Raw genomic sequence first — 17,743 nt, forward strand, 5'->3', positions numbered from 1 at the left:
GATGGAATTTTCTGTATCGTGTTTTCAGCAACTTGTGTTGCACGAAAGGAATGTTCAAGTCTGTGTGAATGGTTTGATTGGTGACGTAGAAAGGAGCGTCTAACTATAGAGCGAAGTGTTTTAGACTACAAGGACTGGATCCTTTGCAGATTTGAGCGTTTGGTTGAACCCCACAGTTCGATGCCATAAGCCCAGACTGGCTTTAATATACTTACATATATTAGTCTTTTGTTGTCCAGAGTGAGTTTTGATCTGTTGTCGAGTAGTCTTTTCAGTTGTCGGAAGCGTCTGTTGAGTTCTGTTCTGTTAAGTCGAGTATGAGGGTTCCATGTGAGTCTTCTGTCAAGGTAAAGCCCAAGGTAGCGGACAACGTTGACAGCTGGTAAAGGAATAAGATTGTAAAAGACAGGAGGAAGAGTGATGCGTCGAAGAGTGAAGGCAATATTTTGAGATTTAGTTTCGTTCAGTTTGATAGCCCATTTTTGGAACCAATTTTTTAAGGAGGTGCGGTGAGACTGAAGGTTTCTATGAGCTATTATTGGGTCTTTGTCAGTAGATAAGATGGCAGTATCGTCGGCATAGGTGAGAAGAGTAGTTTGAGGATGAGTAGGTACGTCTGAGGAGTAGATTGTGTACAGAATGGGGCCCTAGTATGCTGCCTTGCGGAACTCCAGCGTCAGCATGGCTGAATGGAGAAAGAATAGTTCCCTACCTTCACTCTAAAATGTCTTGTCAGTCAAGTAAGATTTCAAAATGAGGAAATTGGTGGCTGGAAGGATGGTCTTGAGCTTCCAGAGAAGTCCAGTGTGCCACACCCGATCGAAAGCCTGCTTCACATCAAGGAACACCCCAGAACAACACTCCTTCTTCTCAAGGGAGGTGGAGATTACATCTACATCGATGGCACTGCTGTATGGTGGTGTGCTGTCGCAAATGTTAAAATTAGAAAAATAAATAGCATAACTGATAATAGAGCATTCAGGGTAAAAACAGAAAAGCCTCAATCGTGGCAAAGCGTTATTTATGATAAAGCTGATCTCAGCTTATCCCCAAACTAATCTATTCGTATAACAACGAGTAATACCGTTGATGTGTAAATACGTAAATCTAGGAGCGAGAGAAGTAAAAGAGATAGAAAATATGTTGCCGACATATTTTATAAATAAATATATATTTATTGAAAACAATATTTTGCACAATAGATTTTAGGGGATTGCAATCATCGAAGCGAATAGAATTTTATTTTTAAATAATAATTTCTTTATTATTCTCTTTTCTATTATTTTAATAGTTTCAAAAATAATAAAAGAAGCAATTTAGCATTCCATAACAAGTCTTATTGTTATGTGACATCTAATAAATTCTAAAAAATTTAATAAAAAGTTAATGCAGTAAAATTACTTAAATAATATCAATGAAGTATGAATGAAATGGTTACCTGCTGATTTGTGTGCATTTTGGCGTTTAATCAACCCTTATACTTAACATTTTAAACTGTAAGTTTTTGTTAAAGAGATTTTTGTACCTTTTGGATAGATTTTTTTTTTGTCTATTATTTGGGTGGGGCAAACTCCCCTCCTTATGAGGCATAGCGTCGAGACTTTTAAAATACAAGTCTGAACAAAATTTCGATTCGAATGACACTTCATTCATGAAAATCGGTTCACGTCTCGATAATTTGAAACGATTGCTATACTTCCTCTTAACAAGTGTAAGAGCAGAATGTCGTTTTAATGTTACGTAGGGAAGCCATAACCCTATGATCCTACCAAATTTTATCAAAATCGGGCCAAGATTTACAGAGAAATTAGAAATAATAATTTTGGAGGGGGCCTTACATAAAGGGGGCTAACTCCTCTCCCATTCGATGTACAGCGTCGAGACCCCCAAAAGGCACATCTACATAAAATTCCGAATCGAATGACACCTCATTCATGAAAATCGGTTCACGCGTTTAGGCGCTACGCAGTTTACAAAAAAGGTAACAACAACAACAACAACAACAACAACAACCATTTTTGAAAATGCCGTTTTTGCTCATTTTTAGCAACTTTTTTCTCGAAATCTATTATATCTATGTTGTTGCAAAAAAATTACAGTTGTAAAGGAGGATTTGCCCTACATTTTAAAGAAAATTTGGGAATTTTATCTTTTATAGAAAAAGAGAAAAAAATTGTCAAAGTTGGGAGTTTTTCAAAGTTACGCTTTTTCGTGCAGTTTTTGATGATCAACCCTTATACAACTGTCCTACCGGACAGTTTTAATGATGCTGAAATTAAGGTGAGCAAGTCACGTAATAAAGCAAAGTATTGAAAAGAAATCAATGTCTAAAATAAAATTCACTAATCAAACTTTATATTTTAAATAAATAAATAACTGGTATTCTTTAATAAAAGGAAGCCTTGTTCTGAAAAGTGAATTACTAATTCAATTGGATAACCTAAGCATTACATAACTTTAATTTAATTATAAAATAGGTTGAGCATTATCTAAAATATAAATAAAAAACAGTTATCACTTTGGGGAAAAATTAGATTTCTGGTGTGAAGGCAATTTTTTCTTAAAGTAATTATGTGCTAAAAGTCAACTAAAAAATCAATCCCTTCTGTTACTAATCTAAAACAATGTATTTTATTGATAATCATAATTCCAAAACTAAATTAACTCTCATTACACAGTTTGTAAAACCGCATATTACAATGAAATGACCATTTTAATGGTAGTATATGTCCACATTTCACCACTTAACAGCCACAGAATCCCACCTAGATAGCAAATGGTGCTAGGCTCTTATATTGGGCGCTTTAGGCTGGAAACATAGTGGAGCGGCGAGCAAAGCTGCGATGATAGCGAAGAGCAAAGCGGCAAAAACAAACACTAGAAATAGATAGAGTTGCTCTATCTTCGCTTTGCTCGCCACTATGCGCGGTCCCATATGTTTACTTGTGTTTGTTTTCGCCGCTTTGCTCTTCGCTATCATCACCGCTTTGCTCGCCGCTCCACTATGTTTCCAGCCTTAGAGTTACACTATTGGGATGAAGAAAATGCAATGTTTCGAGAAATAGTTTACACTTTTCTTTTTGGCCAGGTTTCTTGTAAGTTTTAATTATTCCGGTTACTCAGCAAAATAACATCTAAAATTGCTAATAATTTATGTCTTGCTAATATTTATGAATATATAGGCTTCGTGACCGTAAAATAAGGATTCAAGATTGGCGAGGAATCGGTCAAATAAAAAACAACTCGTCTTTTTGCCAACGTTTCGACAAATATATTGTCCTCTTCAGGGCCTGGATATTACAAATACACAAATACAAACAATTAAGTAATACGGAAAATCAGTAAAAAAACAGTAATATAATAATAAAATGAAATAAAAAATAAAATACAATAAATTCTTTATAATTATTGAAAACTTACGTCGGAAACACTAGCAACAATAACAAAGCGTTTTTTGAAAATTCAAAAATATTAATGAAAATCTCAAATATGCCTAACTAAGTCAGTCAAGAAGGTGGTGAACGTGGCTGGAAAACGTAAAGGGACGGAGAGTGGATCGGTCCCTACCACTAGAAGCATGTTGCGCCAACCGGATGTGAAGGTAGCTATGGAACTGACTGAGGTAAGCACCAACCAAGAAGCAAACAAGGTAAGTGATGAACAAATTTACACCAAGGCGAACAAAAGTACAAATGCATACACAAATATGGCATATCAAAGTACGGATTTAGGACCCTTTTATGTTATAGTGGAAAGCACTAACAAAGACAAAAAGGGGCTTTCGAGGGTGCACCCAATGTCAGTTGGGAAACTATTTTACGAAAAACACATAGACATTGCCAAAAGTATCGACGGAATTAAAAAGCTTGGCATAAATAGAATGAGAAGTGGCTATGCGAGTTGGTTGAGTTACAGAAACTAAGAGCCAGAACTGGAGAACAGATATTATACAGATATAGCGGGACTTACACGGGAATTTTGGTAACGTCAATGGGACAGATACAATAGAGTAATTACAATGTTCCATTTTGACAAAAGATTAAATGAAACAGTTATTGGGAAATTTCTTTTAATAAAAAACAAACAGGAAAAACCAAAAAACCCTTATGAACTAAATAACATAAGAACCAAAAGATTTGAAGCAAATTTAAAAAAACCCAGCAATAATTATGTACAAAATTTGGATATCTATTTATTTTTTAATGACAAAATTGTAGCAGTTGGCTAAATTCGACGTCTCTGTTCTGTTTCACTATGTGGCACATTTCTAGAAAGTTACGTTTGTATTGGTTCTTTTCCCTATCGAGTACTGCCACATTCTGGAAGTCAAAAATTGTGTTTATTTTCAATATGGTGTCTAAGTAGCGCCTGTCGTCTTTTTTCGTCTTACAATCATATTGATGCTGGTTCAACCTTGTCTTAAGATACTGACTTGTCTGGCCTACATAACAACTGTCACAGTCTTGGCAATTTATTTTGTAAATGATATTGGATAGTTTGTCTGTTTGAATTTTGCTCTTTGTTTTGGTGAAAAATTGTTTGATGGTGTTCCCCGATTTCCATGCGGGGATTATGTTATAGCTGTGAAGGAGTTTGTTTATTTTTAGGACAAAGTGTTAATGTAAGGGAAAGCAATATAATATTTATGTTAATGTACACAGTACAGCCAGGATCTGATTGTGAGAACAATTTTTCAGATTATTTGATGTTCATCCATTTATTTTTGTTGTAACACAATTTTTTGTCTTGAAAGGATGGTTACCCCATGGTAGTTAAGCGCTGATGTAAGCTGGTCAAGAGCCAAAGATATGATATCTAACTTTCCCTTCAAAGTTAGTTCCTTTAGAACCAACTGAAGTTGTTATTGATTATACTCATTGAAAGCCTGTACGCCATATCTCTCTCTCTCTATCAGTTTGCAAATCCTTTTAGAATACCTACTTTAACTTTCCTCAGTTTACTATGTTGCAAACTCATTTGGACTTGGGCAATATTAACCTTCCTGAGAATCTCCTCAGACTTGATGCAAAACTTTTAAGACATATTTGACTTGGATTCTCCTCCACTAACTTAGTGAATACCTTACTCTCCTCTGTCAGAAGGAAGTCCAACTTAATTTCACTATTTGTAGTTAAAAAAAAAAAAAGGATCCGATATCGCAGTTTTTTGTTGAGATTTTCTCGAGAAAATGCGACCAGGATTCTCTAGGAACTTGTAGCATCATTACTCATCTGGAATGTCCGAATTGTTCCTTAATTTTTCTTATCATTTATTCATACCAAGTTTTTATTGCATCTAATAGTGCATCGCTAATGAAATGTTGACTCAGTGTTTGAAATAAGAGTGTCACAAATTTAAAAAGTAAATACGTATGTGCCGTTTATTTTGAAAGTGGGGGCAAGTCCATTTTTTGTTATTGCGAGATATTTAAGGTTTTGTGGTTCAATAAATTTAAAAATATTGGTAAATATTAATAGACATATTTTTTGTATTTTGTGGTATTAGATAATGAAGTTTATAATCCAATAGTGTTTATAGTGCTGGCTAAGAAAAATAAAGGTTTTATTGTAACTAAATGGACTTGCCTCACTTTCAAAATTAATGAATTATTGTAATCGTTGATTTAAATGGATAATATTTCATATTTAACAAAATACTAATCAACTATTCTTCTTCTTTTTTTGAATCATTTTGGTCCGAATTGCCTTCGTATTCAGATTCTGATTCCAAGATTCTTCTTTTATTACCGATTGTCATGGGTCTTATTTCTACAAACATAATAAAATTACTTGCGAATGAGGATTTTATTGAAATGGCGTTATTACCCAGAAAAGTATTTCTATTTTATTTTTGTTACCTACCAAATTCACTTTCAGACGCATCAGAGTTATAATTACCGTTGTAATCGGTTTCAGCCATTTTTTTCTTTTTATAATATAAACCACAATCCGTAATTAATTTTCAAATAATGAAACTTTTTTCGTACACCGAGCACAAAACAACACAACTTCCTTGATAGCCGATAATGTAAGTCGAATGTTATACAATTTACAGTTTTTCAGAGCCAATAGTACTAAAATTTCCCGATGTTGGTGTTATTATCTAAACACAAAATTATGAAATATTGTACAATCACCGGTTACCAATATCAAAGATAGATACGATAAGACATGATGTTAAACCATCACATTTACTTCACCATACAGCAACCGGAGTTAAATTTTGCTGTACGGTTAAATAATTGCAACCTAAGATGGACTTGCACCATTTTCAAATTAAACATATTTACAATATTGTTAAGGGCTAAAACTTCCATCTCCCAAATATTAGGAATCTGAATATTTTTTTGACTCTAAATTGTTTACAGATAAAAAGATCATAGTTTTATCTATAATTACCATTATCTTCATTTTTATCAAAAATGGACTTGCTTCAAAAATAAACGGCTCATATCATAGTACTTATGTCACATCTCTGTGGAGGAAAACACAAATCAGGGCAAAAAAATCAATACCAAATAACCTTTCCATTAATGTAGTAAATAATATTTAAATTTATATGCAACACAAATTATAATTTGGAGCATGAAATTCACAATTAAATATAACGACGTTGTGGGTGTGGCTAGGTGTAGGGCAGAAAATGGCTTTTAGCCTGGGACCCATGAGGCAGTAAACTTGGTGCTAGCTAGAGGAGGATATTCAATCAGGCTAAGTAAACACATTTCGCATACATACTACAAACAGTACATGACTAACTGCAACTCCTTATACTACATGTTCCAATTAGGCTAGTTACTAGCTGTTATCAATTTATTAATATGTTGATTACATTTGCATAAATGTTTAAAATTTGTTAATTTTATGTGTCAGCTGCACTAGTATTGGCCTCTGACTGCTATTTTTAAATGCATTAAGAGGGTCGTTTGAAAAGTCTGTGCAAAAATAAAAACTACTTAATTTTTTGGGGTAAACCTTTTTTATTTTTCAACATAGTCTCCTTTTAGGCTTATACACTTCGTCCAACGCTGCTCTAGTTTGTTAATCCCTTCCGAATAATAGGATTTGTCCAAGTCTGAAAAATAGCCATTCGTTTCTGCAATCACCTCCTCGTTTGAATAAATTTTTTTCCCGCCAGCCATTTCTTCATATGGCGGAACAAATAGTAGTCCGAGGGAGCCAAGTCTGGAGAATAGGGGGGATGTGAGCTGGTGCATTGTCGTGATGGAAAAGGACTTTTTTGTGGGCCAATCGTGGGCGTTTTTCTTGCAGCTCGGTTTTCAAACGGTCCAATAACGATGAATAATATGCACCTGTAATAGTTTTACCCTTTTCCAGATAGTCGATGAGGATTATTCCTTGCGAATCCCAAAAGACAGTCGCCATAATCTTTCCGGCTGAAGAAACGGTCTTCGCCTTTTTTTGGCGCAGATTCCCCCTTGGTAACCCATTGTTTAGATTGTTCTTTGGTCTCAGGAGTGTAGTGATGTATCCATGTTTCATCCACAGTGATGAAACGACGCTTAAAGTCCTGCGCATTCTTCTGGAACAGCTGCAAACCGTCCTTGCAACACTTCACACGATTTCGTTTTTGGTCAAGCGTGAGCAATCGCGGCACCCATCTTGCGGATAGCTTTGTCATGTCCAAATGTTGATGCAAAATATTATGTACCCGTTCATTCGAGATGCCCACAGCACTAGCAATCTCACGCACTTTCACTCTTCTGTTATCCATCACCATTCATGGATTTTATCAATGATTTCTGGAGTAGTAACCTCAACAGGGCGTCCAGAACGTTCAACGTCACTTGTGCCCATATGGCCACTCCGAAAATTTTGAAACCACTTATAAACTGTTCTAATCGAAGGTGCAGAGTCACCATAATGTTTATCAAGCTTCTCTTTAGTCTCCTGAGGTGTTTTGCCTTTCATAAAGTAGTGTTTAATCAACACACGAAATTCTTTTTCGTCCATTTTTTGAAAATCACTCGACTTCCTCGATTCAAACGAATGCCAAACACAAAGAAATAGACCGATCTGGCTGAAACTTGGTGTGTGTTCTTCCAAGAGATGCTACTAACTAAACATAACCTCGATACGCGCCAGTGGTGCTATCTCTCTGACTTTGCACGGACTTTTCAAACGACTCTCGTATGTTAGTGAATATTTAATTTTGTTTTATATGAGCTTTTCACTACAAAAATCGTTGACCTCCACTTTTTTAATTATCTTAAATGTAAGTGTCTACAGCTGGTAGTTAGGTCGGAACTTTATATTAAGAATAAATTTTCTAAATAATAAAGATTAACACCATTAAACGGCAAAAAATTGTTGGTCATTAATATAATAAATAATTTATTTCAGACGGCATTTTGATTAACTCAGTGCTCTAACATAAATCGTTACAATAATTCAACTCAAATTCAGTAGCAGGCGCTGAATGATAACGGTAAATCTATTTGAATTTATATTATAAACGGAATTTCAAAAAAACAATTTAAGTAGTTTGAACGGCTCATATATTAATTTCAGGTATAAAAACAGAAAAAAGCAAAAAATTTGAACTCATACGCCTTAATTATTAGAAACGTTTTTAATTTTTCTGATCATTATATGTATAGTTCTGATGTCATTCTATTTTGTAATAAGTTTCCTACACCTTTTTCAGAATTTTCTTTTCTTTCTGCTCTAGTAAGGAAAACTTATGACAAAGTATGGCACGAAGGTAAGCTCATTGACATCCTCTCAAGGACTTTCCATCTCATCCTTAAGATGGAAGTTAGTTACCAATTATTTTGTTAAGGTACCACCTACTCCTCTACTTAATCCTTGTCCATTAATACAGAAGATCCCCAAGGAAGTATCCTAGCTAATTTTCTCCTGTCTATTATATACAGCTTTTATTCCAATTCAACCGAATACTTCAGTTAACATCTTAGCTGGTAATATCGCCATTCTCTCACAAACCTCGATCCTATAACAGTATTCCTTACTTTCTAAGCTCACATCACTTATCTTGTGTCCTGGTTCATAAACTGGAACAGAAAAGTAATAGTAGGTAAATAGTAATATAAAATATATATGTAAAATAAAAATAGTATTTGTAGAATTTTCTTTAAATAGTAAAACGCTATTTAGCTTACCAAGTAAAACGCTATTTAGCTTACCAAGTAAAACGCTATTTAGCTTACCAAGTAAAACGCTATTTAGCTTACCAAGTAAAACGCTATTTAGCTTACCAAGTAAAACGCTATTTAGCTTAACATTCACCGCAATAAAAAACCAATTCTACGCGAATTTTATTAATCTTGTGCATTATGTTGAATTATACCTAAACAAGGGCTCAAAACAACCCTCATTCTCGACTCTAACGTACTGAGATCAATTCCAGTTTCTGACTTCTTTAGACTGCTTGGTGATCGTACAAAATTATTACTTGTTAATTAAACACTATTTACATCTCCTTGTTGAGACCATTGTGGACGTAGGTACTGCTCTGTACAGTTTATGCGTTCTAAAGTGAACTACATCCATATTACTAACTATTACTTTACTAAACATATTACTAAATTCCCATTCTATGTATCCAGGAGGATTACTGTGCAGATATCAATGTTCTGTTTATGAATTCCCTGGCCAAAACTATTTACTGTAGATTCCATTCTCAGCTCTAACCAATTTACTAAATAAAATCAATTTACTGAATAAATCCCTAAATTTGGTGATCCTACTTTTGGTTCCTAACGAAGTTAGAAGGAAAAACGTTAATAGTGCAATGTTAAAGAACAAGCAAACATTCCAAAATATAAAGTTAAAAAACACAATATACCTGGACACTTCTAAGTTAAATAACTTTGAAATATAAAGCAAATAAAATTGATTAGTAAAGGAAAACCAAAATAAACACAAATGTACACATACCATATTACGTGCGCACAAAGTAAACTCTAGGTTTATACTCGCCTCTCCAGTGTTGTGCACATTACTAATTCCATGAAAGTGTTGAGATAGTATTCTCTTGGGAGGTTTTGCTACGTACTGGGTAAGATGTGATCTGAAGAGAAGATGAGAAACCACGTGATTAAACTGTTGATGGCCTGTGTTTACCTTTAATAGAAGAAGGAAAAGAAAAGAAAAAAGGTTACTGTAGTGTAATTATGTTGTATATGTCTTAAGTAACAAATTCTAACTGAAATAATTACATTTGATCAGAATAATTCGACCTTAACAATTCTCGAGTTGGGTAAGTGATTAAAGATATTGTTCTACTTTTACTAAAATAGCTAACATCAACACTATTCCATTCGATTTTCTTAAGCTACAGCTGTCAAGGTTTTAATTTCTACTCCTTTTTTTAACACCAATTTTTGAACCTATATTTACAGCCTAAACTTTTTAGAATCAGACAAAAATGTCACTTAGCAAGGAAGCCAATTCCAACCAGCATCCAGCTCAAACTGATTACTGATTAATAAGGAACGGATTTTTATGTATTTAAAAATGCCAAATATTTAATTAAAATATGCATTTATTTTCGTCAATTATGTGGAAAATATGTGATTTTCTTAAAATATTTTCTTGAATATTTAAGTAAAATGGACATTTTTTTTATGAAAATGGAATTTTTTTTGGGGGGGGGCAAGTTATAATTATTTATACAAGAAAAGAACATTTTTACAATTTATAATAATTTATTAGGAACAAAATAATTTGTTTTTACAAGTTATAATGATTTATACAACAAAGAACATTTTTACTATTTATAAAAAGATGTGTTATATTTTCAATTTTGAAAACTTCACTCTTCGAAATTGTTTGCAACCACATGAAATTTCAAATGTTGGAACGTAAAGAGACGACGATCTGGGCGTAAGATGGACTTGTAACGACTAAAATCCTTTGAAATGAGGATTTTTAAGTTTGTGGAAAGGGATATCTGCTCTAACCAAAGCCTGACACAGATCTGTACTCAGAGTAGACTTACTTGATGATGGAGATGTAAGGAAGACTTGATAGGACGTCCTCTCTTTCTTTCTGTTTTTATTCTCTATGTGCGATCCGGTGGCAATATGTTGGGTGACTTGGAAACGTTGAGAGCAAGAAACGCGCTTGTCACAAGCTGTGCAGTACAAAATGTCTCCATCACTTCGAAAAAGTTCTGCTGGAAACTCGCGAAGATATTTAGCAACAACCAGTTGTTTGTTTGAGGCCGATGTACGTCGCATTTCACCCAAAAAAGAATACACTAAGTGACCGAACGAAATGAATTGGACACTTCAACGAACGAGCTGAAAGAACAGACAACATCAGACAACTTCAAAGAACTAACAAGTGCCCGTCACTGTTTAGCAGCATTCTGTGTAAATTACAATAACCATTGTACCCACTGTGATTCACAGCCCTACAGTCTGTGGTTCACAGTTCCTGTCAACCACCTCCCAATTATGAAAATATGCCCAAAATGAAAAATATGAAAAAATATGTACATATTTTGATTAAATATGTAGAAATATTTATTTATTTTAATCAAATATGTATAAATATGCGATAACATCCAAATATGTGGAAATATGTGAAATAAAAGTAGACTCAAACGGCTTAAAAAGTGTCAGTATGAATACTTCTAGTTGAAAAACGTCTGTAAATTGCCTAGAAAAAAGTATGTAAATACATACGAATCCGTTCCCTACTGATTAATATTTTTATTTCTTTAATTATTTGTAGTTGGAAAAGGAAAATCTTAAGGGGCTTTCCAAAGAGAAACTAATAGCTACCCCAAAGAGAAACTATAGCAAAAATATATGTATTTGACAAAAGTTCCTAGAATAGAATAGAATAAATATTTATTATAATAAAATAAATATAGAAGTATAAATGTATAATACATTTCAACCTTCTTAACTAAGTGAAGTAAGAGAAAAGTTAGGTGAGGAGGATTGGAATGCAGGGAAAAAGGAGGAAAAACCTGTAGCTAGTGTAGAAAGTTAGAGTAGGATATGTTTTATTCTTCTGTGTCTGTATGTTGTAGAAGGATCTGTAGGAGGCTATGTCGCGGCATAGTGGATTGGGATGGCAGTCTAGGATGGAAAAGAGTTTCAGCAGACGATTTTGGATAAAGGAGTGTACCGGAGGATAGTGGACGCAGTCTCGTGGAGTGAGTCAATTCTAGTGCGTCATGGAGAGTCTGTTGCGAGTCTGAGAAATTTGTTCTGGGTTATCTGAAGTTGCTTGATGTTGCTACTACAAGTCAGACTCCAGGCGAAGCAGGCGTAGAGCAACATCGGCCTAATGACTACTTTGTAAAGGAGTAGTTTGTAAGTCACAGTCATTTTAGAGTCACTTGAGAGTCGTATAACCAGTTTGCCTGCGTTTACTTTGTCCTGAACGTGTGTAGTGAAAGTCAGTTTGTTGTCTAAAGTTAGCCCTAAGTACTTCACATGGGTAGGCCACGGAATGAGAGTGTTATTACATCTGATTTGTCGGTTAAAAGTGGGTCTGCGTTTGGTGAAGAGTATAGCGTTTTTTCTTGTCGTGGTTAATTTTAATTTTCCATTTGCTGCAGAATTTTGTAAGTCTTTCTATTGCAAGAGTAAGTCTGTTGGTGATGGTGTCCATTCTCCAAGATGACGTGTCATAAAAGGCCACGTTATCAGCGAGGACAAAAGTTCCAATCTTTTATTCTTTAAATCTTTAAACAATTACTTCTTTTGAACATTCAATAACGAAAATAACCGCAACCCTCCTTTAACTAGAAGTAAGAGAAAATAGAAATAGATGAGAATTCAATAAATCCACTATCAATCAGAAGGCAAATTAAAAATAATACAAAATTCATGCTGAAATTTAAATTGGAAATCACATTTACAGACTGAAGAGAAACGAAAAGGAACTAAAGTATATTTGCAAGCTCCCGTTGGTAGAAAAAGAAATAAATATTAGTCCATTTTTTATTCTCAATAAATATTGTTACTGATTGATGAATGCACAGTTCAAGCTTACAGTTGAGCTTAGAACTGTAGATCCAATCCCTACGAGATGGCAATCAGTACGTTTCACACTTGACTTGATATCAGAATCTCTGCGACTTCAATTCCTCTCAACCCCTTACTCTTACTCTCTGACTATATATATATTAGGCGAATCGTATATCATTAGGAGTTACACTCAAATGGATTGGTTTCCATTCTCCTGTCAATATTTGAACATTCAACTACGTATTAAGGGCAAATTTAGCGCAGATGATGACATACTTTTTTCCCCCCTTCACATACAATATTTTCTATTTATTCAACAAGAAGCCCATAATTATTATATTTAAAAAAAATATTGACGCACATCATTCTTCAAGTTCTGAGATTTTCCCAACAAACCTTAGTGCCTTAATCTACAAGTTTCTTATTACAACAAAATCTTGCATTTCTTTACTGTAAACCAATTGTTAAATTTCTAGCAGCTGTGTTTGATTTTTGCTTTTTGTTGTGGTTCTCACTTCTTAAATGGAATTGAAGGTTACATTTTCAGTTCCTTATAATTATTGTCATCAAAAGAGTATTGTAGATAAATAAGTATGGATTTTTCTGTGAATACCATTTAGTTTTAGAATATTTAAAGTATCTTTGCTCATTTTCAGAATTTTTAGGTAGTCATGAAAATTTATGTTCTTTTTAAAAAAATTCATTTACTTTCAAATTTCTAATAAAAAAAAAAAATGCCAGAATACTGTTAACCAGAAATTAAAGTTAGCCTTGATAAAACCTTTCGATACCAAATAGGTTGCCGTTTATGGCAAAATATTTAAATCGGCCAAGTGAAAGGGCAAGCTGGAGTTACCTACCTAAAAGAAGGTATTTTTTTTGCAGTAATATTTACCCTTCTTAGTCTTGGGTAAACAGTGACAAACTTTTCAGTATAGAATATTTAAGAGGTTCACGTCTCGACTGCCTGCGCTATCTGGACTTGAATTTAGCAAACTATCTTCTAAAAGCATCCTTTTATAAGTAGACATTAAATATTTACAAAGACGCCATTCTTGTATACTTAATATAACGGTACACTCAATTCATATTACTACTTGTCTTTTGTATGAGAATGAATTGCGACCATTCAAATTTTCAATTTTCTAGCAGTGGGGAACACTTCCCAACTGTATCCCTTGCTGCCATGCGTGCCCACAAGTTGAGGATTGAGTAATTTTCACCAGAAATGGCTGCTAGCTACGATAAAGAAGAGGGAATGAGTGATGGAAAAACAGTGGTGGTAAAGAGAGGCACATCTGGGAATCGACTTTCCGAAGGCAAAGTCTTTGGTATTTATACAAGCTGGTTGTCTAGCTTGTGTGGCTAACCCATGGGAAAACCCCTAATGCTGCTTGGGCAAATCTCTTTAGTGTATCTTGAACTTAATTATCTACTAAGAGTACTAGGTTCCATCTAACATAAGTTTTTACAATGTTTATTTCCAATTACTGAATTCCTAGTTTAAAGTCTCACTTTTTCATTTGATTTTACAATTACAAATAAATTTTTACCTCTAATTAGACAGCAGATATTATGAGACTTTAAAAGAAAAACTGAAATTTCAAATTTAAAGCATATTGGAAAACGAGAAGTACAACTTTACATAATTTTTGTTCATTGATTGCTTCTGGCTCAATGCTTTTGCGATTATATTCAATGGACCTCGAGACGCCACTGTGGCCGAGCAGTTAGAGGTAAGGCCCTCAAAACAAATATGTATTGTGGTTACTGGATTCGATTCCAGGTCTATGCCTTGGATTTTATTTCATGGTTAATGTGAGAACTTTGTTGTAAAGTATGTTTGCTATCCGCCTCCGTCCACGACACCTAATTGTTCATGTCCATGTCCATGACAGCGTTGTTGGAGGTAAAGCCCACCTAAAAAAAAAAGGGGGGCATTAATTCATTGTTCATTGTTTTTGGTGGCCGGATCATTAATCAAGAGAAAGAAGAATTATAAGCAGACAGGACAGAAGACACATCAACTTTACAATAACAATGTAAAAAAATATTATATTGTCCATAAACCCTGAAGATGATCTAGCCCCTTAACCAGTTAAGCGCCGTTCGACGTGTAAACTCGTTGTGAAAAATATGAAATTGCCATTAACTATAAAAAACTTGAAATTTAATAACATATAATAAGAATATTATTTGGTGGGGATGTTTCCTTTATCTTACCAATAGAACTGCCAAGTATTTTATACGGAGTCAGCCAAATGATAAGTGGTTGGTATATTTTTGGTCTCCGCATTAGAGATTGGGAATTACGCACACAAATAGAAGCTCTCAACCCTTGGGCAATGCCGTTTACCTTAGATAGAGATTCAGACCTCTCAGTACGAGCATGATTTCATTTTGCACAGAATTCAAAGCTCTTTTCTTCCTTGTAAAAGCTCTTGTGTCTCTAGTTAACTAGAGCAATGCATAGAGTGAAGCGGTGAAAAATTTTTGAATGAGCACAGAATGCTCTGTAATCTCAAGCCCCCAGGAGATTGCAGAAAAAGTCGCAGTGAAGCAGTGACTATAACGACTTTTGTAAACTTTTGGTTGTTTTTGCCCTGCGTTCGACTTGTATACACGTCATTGTCTCATTTTAATTCCGAACACTGTGGTTTTTTTTTTTTTAAACTAAATTCCACGCTTAACTGGTTAATAACAATTGAACTTCCTTCAGCATTAATTAACTTTTTTTTTTAAATCGATGTGTGCCAAGAATCGATTAAATTGTTATTAATTTCATGAATTATGTGTTAAAAAGCGGATAAATGTGATCTGTAATTGAGATGATGATGCTTTGTAATGGCAGAGAAAGGAGTGATGATTCAATTGGAAGGCGTGGTTGGCATATATAAAGGGAGTATTATTATGTAGGTGTACTTACCCAGGACTATGTTGAGTATTGGGCCAGTGTAGGCGAGTGGCAGCATACCTCCTGCCTTGCACCCTTCAGACTGAAAGTCTTTCTTCCTTCTCTACCCGTCCTTCTTTCATCCTCTCTCTCTGTCGCACACTATGCATGCCTGAACATGCTTCTCTTCTGCGACTGTTACCGTCTTTCCTCCGTCTCCAACCCAGTAACACACTCTCTAAGCTTTCAACTCTAGTGAATACAACACGTTCAATCACAACTTATAGTCCCTCCCTTTACTTCCTCATCTTCTGCGTTTTCCACTTCTATTCTGTTCCAATCTTATACTTCTCGGAAAAAAATAAAAATCATTCTAATGCAAATATATATATAGAAAGAAATACTGTTACACATTTCACTTCTTGTATTGGAACCATCCAACTTTCTTATTATATCTCCATATGCACAATTTGTACTAGCCTTGCTTTACAAAGTAATCTAACATAAGCTGGGATAACAAATCAAGTCATCTCTCTTTTAGTAAATGATTTTTATTTACTCGGTCAGAGTCAATAAAACTGTATATAAGATCAGTGATATCCATCGAAGTATACAAATTGCCTGAATTGATGTGTACGAGGTCTGTAAATTAAGTAATAAGACTGATTTTTTAAAATTTGTTTATTCAAAAAGAATTACAATTCTATATTGTCACCTTCAAAATAACTTCCTTCTGAAGCCACACAGCGCTGGAGACGTTTCTTCCACTCCTCGTAGCAGTGCTCGAACTCCGATACTGGAATAGCCTTCAGCTGGTCGGTTACAGCCGTTTGAATGTTTTCGTCTGTCCCAAAATGAGTTCCCTTGAGGTGATTTTTCAACTTCGGGAAGAGAAAAAAGTCACAAGGACTCAAGTGAGGTGTGTAGTGTCTCTATGCTACAGTTTATAGGAAGTAATTACACTAAATAAAACAAGGCGTTACTTCTTTCAAGTGCTGAATAGAACTGCCCAAATTTTATTTATTTAACATTATTATCAACAGAAATAATAATAATAATCATATGTATTAATAGAAGAAAAATATATAGTCCCATATGGAAGTTGAATTCTTTAGAGTGCTGCCGCCACAGGTGGGTTTGAGTACGACCTAGAAACCAAGCGCCAGAGCATGGAGTGGCCACACTTCAACCTCTCCAAGGCCCAAAAAAGCAAGGATGGCGAAGTCGAAGATCAAATGCATGCTGATTTCCACGGAATCGTCCACAAAGAGTTTCTACCACAAAGTCAAACGATCAATCTACACTTTTACCGAGAGGTTCTTGAAAAACTTCGAAAAAGGGTCATTCCTGAGAGACCAAACATCAAGAACAAGTGGGTGTTGCATCACGATAATGCTCCTTGTCACACAGCAATTTTAAATAAACGAGTTTTTGACCAGTAAAAACATTCCTGTGGCTCCTCAGCCTCCTTATTCGCCTGACTTGAGTCCTTGTGACTTTTTTTCTCTTCCCGAAGTTGAAAAAATCACCTCAAGGGAACCCATTTTGGGACAGTCGAAAACATTCAAACGGCTGTAACCGACCAGCTGAAGGCTATTCCAGTATTGGAGTTCGAGCACTGCTATGAGGAGTGGAAGAAACGTCTCCAGCGCTGTGTGGCTTCAGAAGGAAGTTATTTTGAAGGTGACAATATAGAACAGTACTTCTTTTTGAAAAAAAAAAAAATTAAAAAAATCAGTCTCATTACTTAATTTACAGACCTCGTATGTATGGCAAACTAAAGAAGTCAGATAGTGAAGCGACCAAGGACACTAGCTTTACAAATGCGCGAAAAAAGAGATTCAAAAACTTCTTGTTAAACAAAATAAAATGTTGAT

General features: G+C 34.7%; 1 long non-coding RNA gene across 2 annotated transcripts; it reads right to left on the reverse strand.

Annotated features, from left to right (window-relative positions):
- Nucleotides 1-3,282: 3,282 nt before the first annotated feature.
- On the reverse strand, nt 3,283-12,719 carry LOC141454346 (uncharacterized). Of its 2 annotated transcripts, none has more exons than XR_012458643.1 (3): nt 10,984-12,719; nt 9,921-10,106; nt 3,283-9,034 (listed from the first exon to the last, which is right to left on the reverse strand). It is a non-coding gene; the product is annotated as an uncharacterized lncRNA (long non-coding RNA). The 2 variants fall into 2 exon arrangements; XR_012458642.1 differs by having other exon boundaries at nt 9,963-10,106; nt 10,984-12,632.
- Between the last annotated feature and the right edge of the window lie 5,024 nt (nt 12,720-17,743).

Source organism: Rhodnius prolixus, unplaced genomic scaffold (assembly GCF_049639745.1).
Source record: "Rhodnius prolixus isolate KJV_2025 unplaced genomic scaffold, Rpr scaffold_9, whole genome shotgun sequence".
NCBI classification, from domain to species: domain Eukaryota; kingdom Metazoa; phylum Arthropoda; class Insecta; order Hemiptera; family Reduviidae; genus Rhodnius; species Rhodnius prolixus.